The following is a 9380-nucleotide window of genomic DNA, read 5'->3' as shown; positions in this document are numbered from 1 at the left end:
GGGAAAGGGCCTGCAACAAGTGTGTTCTTGCTTCTTACCAGCAAGGACAGAAGGCCTAGTCAAAATCTCACCCTCGGAACACAATTATTACTTCCCGTCCCTTTTCTGGCCAAGTTTTCCTGTTTATTCACCCCATTAAAGTCATTGTTGCCATTACTATGTGTCACTTCTGTTGTTGGGATCCACCAGGGTTGATACTAAAAGAGCCAGCCCTGAAATTCCTTATTCATTCCTTATTTGTGAGCTACTAATCCCTACAGATAGTATGATCAGCCTCCTGTGTTGTGCTGGGGCTTGTGGGCATGCCAGCAATATGGCAGAGAGGTGCCTTTTTTCTTTGCCCCAAAAAGCAGCACTGGGAGGACTGATAGAGGTAACTCCCATCACTCCCTGTACACATCCTTTTCTTCTCTTGCTGGCATATCTTCTGTGAGCAGCCTCCATGCTATCAGGGTGCGCCAGCCTAACACTACGATATGGTGTCATAATGCTTAGTTGGCTCTCTAAGCACTTTAGGCTCTGGACCTCCAGATGTGGCTGTTAGTCACCGACATGGCCTGATTTAAATATGAGGCTGCTGAAGCAAAGAGCTTTTCTACAAAACTGCACAGTTCAGTGGTTCTTTTAAATTGTGCTGCAATTTATGCAAAGCAGCGACATGTGTTTAGCATGCTTGTGCAATAGCTGCAAGGGCACACATAGCTGCTTTGCATCAGATGCAGCATGGTTTCAGTGAGATACTGAGCATGGGCAAAATCATGGGAGAAATTTCTTTTACATTGCCAGCCTCACAACCTAATCACGACTAACTCAAAAACTTTAATGCTTGAAACCATGAAAACGTTGCCCGTTTTGTAAAGCTTGTTCTTCAAAACCACTGCTTTAACAACTTCCTATACCAAATGTGACAAATAAAACCAGCCTAGAATCTGGTTTATATTACTGCACACAACATGTAGCTAACAGCAGAATAATTTCAAAGGTTGTCTCAGCATGACCCACCCTTTACAGGGATTAATGAGTTCTACTTCTTATGTTTCACACTTCACCTTCCTTAACCGAATTTTGCATTTATTCTACTCTTCCTGTATTCTACAGTTAGGAGTGGTCATCGCCACTCTGCAGGAACTAATTTATCTTTGGGCTATTGTTTCAAATTGGCTCCTCTTTGTAATATATCCCTTCATCCATCCACCTTGATGATTGTAACGCTCAGTTTAAATAACTGAGAAAGATCAATACACCATGTATATGGTGAGGTGAGCTGTGACTCACAAAATATTATACTTTAATAAATATCACTAGTCTTTAAGATGCCACTAGGCTTCTGTTTGATTCTAACAGAAAAGCTCATTCTGAAGAGGTACAACTTCTAAAGAGGCACAACGCTGGTAGTTGATTGCTTTGTGAAAATTCATCATAGATCTGAGGGCAGTTCCATAAATTCTTTCAGGCTTGCGGAAATTAAGAAATACTTTATTGCCCACTTCTGTTCAAAGTTCTGTGCGAAAAAAAGGTGTTTGCAAAAGACACATGAACTACTGCTTCTGGCCACCAGGTGTCACTTTTATCCCCATGAAATGTAGCCATCTGGTCCACAGGATGGTGAATGCTAGAATTTAACAGTTTAGATTGACATCCTATAATTCTATGAGGAAGAAGTTCTAAAGTTCAAAACAGGGTTTTACCTTTAGGGTGTTTATAATATAAAATTCTTTCTTAATAGAGAATTAGGTTCTTATCTTTCCTCCTATTAAGAAATAATTCTTTCAGTTGGTGATCCACACCAATCCCCATGATATTCGATGTGTTTCTTAGTGCCCAAATTATCTCTTCTCCAAAGCAAAGAGCCAGTTCTGTCTATTCCATACATCAGGAGGGGCTTCAGAAGAACCCTGGACACATCACCTGTAGGACTGCAGAGAACACCCATTCAGAAATTGTCTTCTTCTCCCTCATAGAAGAACATTTGGCTTAGATCAGACCGACCGTTGCTACTGCCCTTTCCTCTGGCAACCATTTTATGATTGGCACCATCTCCCATGGCCATTTCATGATGGTGTCTGCAACCACCCAAAGGTTCAACAAGGCTGAATACCCTTATTTTAGTCCTTAGCAGAAGACCTTGTGCGGTTTTTTTTGCTCTCTTCATATTACAAAAAAAAGATGGTCGATCTTCAAAACATACTTTTTCATATTTTGCTATGATTTTGGTCATTAGAAGTCAAGATATGATCACATTTCAAAATATACTTTTCAAACCTGCTAAAAGGGCTTGGCATAGATTAGGTCTGTCACAATGTAAGAGTAGGAATTAATTCTTTGTTCCTATGCCTTTCCCCAGTTAAAATCCCAACCCCCAGGATTGCACAAAAGGGTACCTGTCTCTTTATCCCAAAAAGTAGATTGGGAGTGGCCATATTTGATCAGGAGCAAAGATCTTCCTTTCCAAATATGGCAAACATAATCCATATGATTGTTTGCCAAGGTTCTGCTAATTGATTTATTAATTTTTTCAAATTTTAATTTATTACATTTTTACATTGCCCTTCCCTTGTGGGCTCAGGGTGGTTTACAACATACATATATAAAATCACAATAATAAAAACTGTTTGTTCCAGTTATTAAAATTATTATTACAGTTTTAAAAGTCTGTTTAATATTTTACATTACATTTCATGAAAGCCTTCCTCAGGGTGAGGGGGAAGAATAACGTGCCAGTGGAATATTTTAAGGCATTTGATGTTAGACATTTGCCTCTCAGTATATAGCTGAGCCTGTGCAGGGAGGTGAGTATCTTTGGTGTTCTGTGGGCCTCAGCTGTAGCCTGAGAACAACTCCCTCTTGCAGGCCCTGTGGAATTGTTTCAGGGTCCTGATCTCACTTGGTCAGCTGTTCTACCAGGCTGGAACCAGAGCTTTGGGAACCAGTTTTGTGAGCTGGAGTGAGTGCTGCTTTGAGGGGTATAGGGGAGGAGACAGTCCATAGGTACAAAGGTCCCAGATTGTTTAGGGCAGGCTTTCTCAACCAGGGGTTCATGATAGCCCTGGAAGGGTTTCCTGAATGGCTGGGAGTTAATTCATTTTAAATATGTATTTTAAATGTGTTAAATATTTATTGGGCGACATGACCATATATGGTCATGGTCATGTTGACCCCCTCCCAAAATGGCCACCTCCCCCTCCCAAAATGGGCCTGGAGAGGGTAGGAAGTGGAGGCCTCTCGGGTGGGTGTGTACACAGCGATGCTTCCCAACCATATTCTGCACAATCGTGCCACTTCTGGGGTTTCTCAATGGTAAAAAAAATTGAGAACGGCTGGTTAGAGCTTTAAAGGTAAATACTAATACCCTGAACCTGATTTGGTCCTCAACTTGGACTTGGAGTCAATGCAGCTGGGAAAGTACTGGTTGAATGTGTTCACTCCATCCCGTTCCGGTGAGGATTCAGATAACTGCATTTTGGACCAGTTGAAGCTTCTAGATCAAGGATAATCCTGCATAGAGCAAGTTGCAGTAGTCCAGTCTGGAGGTGACCACTGCATGGCTGATAGTGGCTAGGTTGAGTGTCAACAGATAGGGACTAAGCCGTTGCACCTGGTACAGATGGTAAAATGCCTGGTGGGCAGTATGAGTGACCTGGGCCTCCATAGATAGTGTGGGGTCACACCCAGACTTGATGGTGGTTGAAGTCATCAGCTGGACCCCGTCAAGAGCTGGTAGTTGTAATCCCCCCACTAATAAAAGTATGCTCAACCTACAGAAGTACTTTCCAGACTTTTGATACCTGAGGCAAGGGCACAGTGGGAATAAATCACCCTTCACTCTTATTCCCAAGAAGTTGCACATATAGTTTGCTTATCAGTTTCTAGTACAACCGTCTCAAAATGCAGGATTACTCATACTGCTTCCCAACCCTCTGCCCTCCCTTTTGCAAAACCAGAGATAGGGCTGTGCTTTCTGGGCAAAGGTGATATTCTGGGGATTTCCCTCAGCCTGTAGTACCTGCGAGCTGTGACAGGTTATCATGGCATGTTCTTCTGCAGGATGATGTCAGTGTTCTCGGGCAGGCCAAGAGGAGGGTGGATCAATATGAAATGAGGCCTCTCAGCTTCAACAAGGTTAAAGCGACAACTGCATCCCAATATGAAGACTTTAATTTTTCCAAGGACAATTAAGCCTTTTTCATGGCATACATTTGGAGAACCACTGATCTATAATCTAAAATAAACAAAAAAAGTATTTAAAATATTAGCCAGATTACCTCAACTTGTACATGTTCCTTCCTCCTCTTCCCCTCAAGGCACATAGATACTGAGGTGATTTTATGGAATCCTAAACAATACATTTCATACAATATGTGGGGCCTTTGAACTACACCTTCCCAGGAACCAGGTAAGGCACTGAAAATGGAGGGATTTAGAACTATCACTACAGCCGTATAAATACAGCCGGGGAGTTGTGGTGGAGTCTGCTATGACTTGGTTTCTCATTAGAATCATAGAGTTGGAAGGGACCTCATGGGTCATCTAGTCCAACCCCCTGCACTATGCAGGACACTCACAGCCCTATCGCTCATCCCGTGTAACCTGCCACCCCCTTAAGCTTTCACAGAATCAGCCTCTCTGTCAGACGGCCACCTAGCCTCTGTTTAAAAATTTCCAAAGATGGAGAACCCACCACCTCCCGAGGAAGCCTGTTCCACTGAGAAACTGCTCTGTCAGGAACTTCTTGACGTTTAGACGGAATTTCTTTTGAATTAATTTCATCCCATTGGTACTGGTCTGTCCCTCCAGGGCAAGAGAGAACAACATTGCTCCATCCTCCATATGGCAGCCTTTTAAATATTTGAAGATGGTTATCAAATCCCCTCTCAGTCATCTCCTCTCCAAGCTCCCCCAACCTTTCTTCATACGTGTTGGTCTCCAAACCCCTCACCATCTTTACTGCCCTCCTCTGAACACGCTCCAGTTTGTCTACATCCCTCTTCAACTGGGGGGCCCAAAACTAAACACAGTACTCCAAGTGAGGCTGAACCAGAGCAGAGTAAAGCAGTACCATTACCTCCCGTGATCTGGACACGATACTCTGTTTGATACAGCCCAAAATCCCATTTGCCTTTTTAGCCACCAAGTCACACTGCTGACTCATGTTCAATGTATGGTCTACTAAGATTCCTAGAACCTTTTCGCACATGCTACTGCCAAGACAAGTCCCCCCATCTTATATTGTTGTATTTGGTTTTCCTACCTAAATGGAGAACTTTACATTTGTCCCTATTGAATTTCATTTTATTCAGTTTAGTCCACTTCTCGAGCCTATCCAGATCATTCTGCAGAGGGATGAAGACAAGGGGTTATGGTGCAGTGGCATGAATTTGCCCAGGGTCATTTTCTGGCCTCTCCCAGGCCCAAACAACCTGGGCTTTGTCTCTTGCTGGGAAAAAGGACTGAGTCAGTTACTTTCCAGTCCGACAGACTCCATGAGACAAAGACAGACAACAGGAGTTGCAGACCCCAGCCTCTGCCCCAGACTCGCCCTGTGAGGTAAAGAATCCATTTGGGTGTGAATCACTGACCTCTATGGTCTCCCCCATCCCACAAGGAGCAAGCAAGGCCTGGGAGGGAGCGGTTCAGAGGGACTGGAACAAGGATCAAAGTATGCTCTCAACTTCACTCAAGGCTTCCTTTTATCCATACATGACTAATGTGCTTGCTTCAGCTCCACACCAGCCATGGGCTTTATTTTATGGAGGTATGCTGGGCCCTGAACTGTTCACTAACCGAGGTCCACATCCCTGACTCAGAGGAAAAAGGAACTCAATCCTTTTGTTTCCCAGAAGAATTGTAAATCCCATTCCCAATGCTGACTCCTCTGCTAGAGTCTTCTGATCCGTTGCTCCTTTGGAGCCCAGGGATGCAGCATGCCCCCCTCTTTAACAGCAGGGCTATATACTTTTCAGGAGTATTCATTTTACTAGGGGCCAAGCCCATTGCATTCAGGAATACAACAGGTGCTAGATTGGGGTGGGGTGTGGGGGAGAACTCTGCAAACAGCCTCCCCCTCCCCCCAGGACCTGGAAAGACTTCAGGCAGCTGTTAGGGAACTCGATGGCAGGGGCAGCTCTCATGCAGTAGGGATCTGCAGCCTCCGAGCCTCGGAGGGAAGTGGAAGGAGGAGGGGGTGGGGTGGGGTGGGGGACGGTGGGCGATTGGCTGGCTGCCAGACAGACAGGCAAGCCAGTTGGAGGAGGAGGCACTCAGGGGCAGGACAGCCAGCCTGAGTGGGCGTTAAGCGCTGAGTGGCACTTAAGCCATGAGACACGCTGCTCCTCCATGGCCTTACCAGAAATATAATTTATTTCATTCTGGATTTAACAAACTTCCTCATATATACAGACAACAGCCACCTCTGAGGACTAGATTTGTAAGCCAGAGCTGTATGTGCATATTTCCAGTATCTAGTTGCAAAAATATATTTTTGTACATTAGGTAGTAGGTACATTTGAAATAAGGTGCCACAAATTTTCAATGGTTATGCAAGCTGCAGGCTTGACTCAAGTAAAAAGTTCACATCACTTAATCTCTGACTATTCTGTGAAGAATTGTACTTGCTTAGCTAGTGAAAAACAACAATTTCTAAATGTGTCTGACAAATACAGAATGAGATGGGACTGAAGGGATAGCAGATACAGTGGAAGAACAACTTTCTCTTTTTCCTCACTGTATTTATTTTTAGGAATCCTTTCTTTCCAAATATATTTAACTAACAATATAGCCCATTGTACAAAAACTACAGTGGGATTTGGCCACCATGGCTCCCCTTAAATACAATTGTTGAAAGGGGCCATGTGCGTCGAAAAGCTGATCATGACAGCCACAGGGCTGTCGTGTTCAGGCGTGATGTAAGGGGGTTCCTTTAAACACTCCTGGCCTTAGTGGGGATCCTTTATGTTTAAGGGCAGGGATCCCCCCCTACACACACACACTCATTACAGCTTTATTTCCAACCAAATTTTGTGTTAGAAATAATAGTTGACATCACAATACAAGTTTTAGGATGCAAATTCCAATGTTACATTTTCATATAATTCTGGGTTTTGGTGTGTGATGTAAGTGTGGAGGTAAACAAATGCAAATTTTGTTTTGCAAATTTGTTTCCATATCACTGGTCCACCACATGATCTTGATGTTACTGAGTTATCCATCACTGCTGGTGCATTACAGGAAGAGCTAGAATGTTAGGATATAAATAGAAGCTAATCTGTGTGAACATAATTACTGATGTCTGCCTAAAACCTAAGTAACAATGTTAATAGTTCAGCATCTTCTTGGAAAAGAGTGACAAGTGGAGTCCCCCAAGGATCTGTCCAGGGGCCTGTGTTGTTCAACATATTTATAAATGATTTGGATGAGGGATTAGTGGGGATATTAAATTTGCAGATTATACTAAACTGGGAGGGGTAGCAAACACAACTGAAGACAGCAATACGATACAGGATGATCTTGACAGGCTCGAGAAGTGGGCTAAACTGAATAAAATGAAGTTCAATAGTGATAAATGTAAAGTTCTGCATTTAGGTAGGAAAACCAAATAGACCAATATAAGATGGGGGAGACTTGTCTTGGCAGTAGCATGTGCAAAAAGGATCTAGGAGTCTTAGTCAACCATACATTGAACATGAGTCAGCAGTGTGACTCGGTGGCTAAAAAGGCAAATGGGATTTGGGGCTGTATCAAATGGAGTATTGTGCCCAGATCATGGGAGGTGATGGTACCGCTTTACTCTGCTCTGGTTTGGCCTCACTTGGAGTACTGTGTTCAGTAGAGAGGAGACGACTAAGAGGGGATTTGATAACCATCTTCAAATATTTAAAAGCTGCCATACTGAGGATGGAGCAGAGTTGTTCTCTCTTGCCCTGGAGGGACGGACCAGAACCAATGGGATGAAATTAATTCAAAAGAAATTCTGTCTAAACATCAGGAAGCTCCTGACAGAGTGGTTACTCAGTGGAACAGGCTTCCTTGGGAGGTGGTGGGTTCTCCATCTTTGGAAATTTTTAAACAGAGGCTAGCTAGCCATCTGACGGAGAGACTGATTCTGTGAAGGCAAAGGGGTGACAGGTTACAGTAGATGAGCGATTGGGATGTGAGTGTCCTGCATAGTGCAGGGGGTTGGACTAGATGCCCCATGAGGTCCCTTCCAACTCTATTATTCTATGATTCTAAGTAGAGGAGCACTTTTAAGAGAGGCAGAACACATCCTCTTAAGTCTTTCACTTTCTACCCCACGTTTCAGACCACATGTTATTGCTCATATTTTTGGCTCATTCCAGCAACACAGACAGCTTTTCTGCATGCAATAAATATAGTGAAATGTTTACCTAATGTAGTCGTTATATTCCGACCGCTCCGCATGATACCAGCTACATCCAGCGTCTGGGCAGCAACCTGCTCGCTACATCCTCCATTTTAAAGTGCGAGTTGGGAAATCACATAAAGTGGATTCACCAACCTAAAAAGGGCTAGCTAACGGAGAGCAACCAGCAGGCAACCAGCAGAGGGAAGGTATGGAGGCCTTAAACGCGTTAAAGTTGCCTGCCTTGTCCCACCCTCTCTCCCGCCTCCCTCTCCCTTGTTCCCAGGGACGTGAATTTCTTTTAAAAAATGGCTAACTTACTGGACCAATGAATAGGCGGACACATGTGCAGGGGATGCCAGAAATTAAAAAAAAGAAAGTTCAGAGTTGTAACACAAAGCATACCTATCAAAAGATTTCTCCCCCCCCCAAAAAAAAATCAGGAATGATATTAATTTTTAGATGTATCGTGATCCCATAAGGGATGGCGTTAAAAAAGCACTATGTATCTATGATTCCATGCATACGCATTGCAACAGAGAAGTATGAATTTAAAAAGATAGTGGGCATCACGGGACCTTTAGACTGTTGGAGAAAGGGAATTGGTTGCCTGAATTGATTGACAGGTGGAAGCGAGTCACGTATAAGGCGTGTTGCTCTCTTCTGCCATTTCCAGCAGCAGATGTGGAGGGTGAGATGCGCGAAAAGGCAGCAGACAAAGGTGAGACAGCAAAAAGGTGACGAGGGGCTGGGTAGCATGAAAAAATTTAGCACTTTGCCATTCAGCTGGCATAACATTATTTTTACTGATGTGTGGAAATGCCCACACTAATAGTGCAGTCCCTATGTAGAGTTATACCCATTTAAGTTCATTAACTCTGGAAGTTAAGACTGGTGTAACTGTATTTAGTACTACATTGTTGTAAGGGTTGCATAAAAAATGGGTCCGTATCCTATGTATGCATTCGGGTTGCCAGCTAATGACTGGTACCCAGTGAGAGTCTAAAGGGTAGGGATGAGAGGG

This window comes from Paroedura picta, chromosome 2 (assembly GCF_049243985.1).
Source record: "Paroedura picta isolate Pp20150507F chromosome 2, Ppicta_v3.0, whole genome shotgun sequence".
Lineage (NCBI taxonomy): Eukaryota > Metazoa > Chordata > Lepidosauria > Squamata > Gekkonidae > Paroedura > Paroedura picta.
Note: the sequence above shows the minus strand (reverse complement) of the source record.